At 43.1% G+C, this 369-nt stretch overlaps 1 protein-coding gene across 3 annotated transcripts in view; it reads left to right on the top strand.

Moving 5' to 3' along the window:
- The window catches only part of CLCN2 (chloride voltage-gated channel 2), a 24,231-nt gene that overhangs the window by 11,669 nt on the left and 12,193 nt on the right, over positions 1-369 (top strand). The window lies entirely within an intron of this gene.

Raw genomic sequence — 369 nt, 5'->3', positions numbered from 1 at the left:
AAGGAAGGAAGGAAGGAAGGAAGGAAGGAAGGAAAGAAGGGGAAGAGATGGAGGGAGGGAGGAAGAGGTAAAGAGGAAGAAAGGAAGAAAAATGGAAGGGACGGAGAAAAAAGAGAAAGAATAGAAAGAAGGAAGGAAGAAAATGGGAGGGAGGGTGGAAAAAGAGGAAGAAAGGAAGAAGGAAAGGAAGGAAAAAAGAAATAGAGGGAGGGAGTAAAAGCTAGAAAGTAAGGAAGGAAAAAAGAAAGAGAAGAAGGAAGTGACAGGAAGGAAGGAAGGAAAGAGGGAGGGAGGAAGAAAGAGAAAGAAAGAAGAAAGGAAGAAAATGGAAGGGAGGGAGGGAAAAGGGGAAGAAAAGAAAGAAGGAAG

Source organism: Petaurus breviceps, unplaced genomic scaffold (genome assembly GCF_028583685.1).
Source record: "Petaurus breviceps papuanus isolate PSGF00001 unplaced genomic scaffold, PetGlider_PUasm1.0 186, whole genome shotgun sequence".
NCBI classification, from domain to species: domain Eukaryota; kingdom Metazoa; phylum Chordata; class Mammalia; order Diprotodontia; family Petauridae; genus Petaurus; species Petaurus breviceps.
The sequence above is the reverse complement of the archived record's forward strand: the minus strand, read 5'-3'. Positions and strand labels throughout refer to the sequence as shown.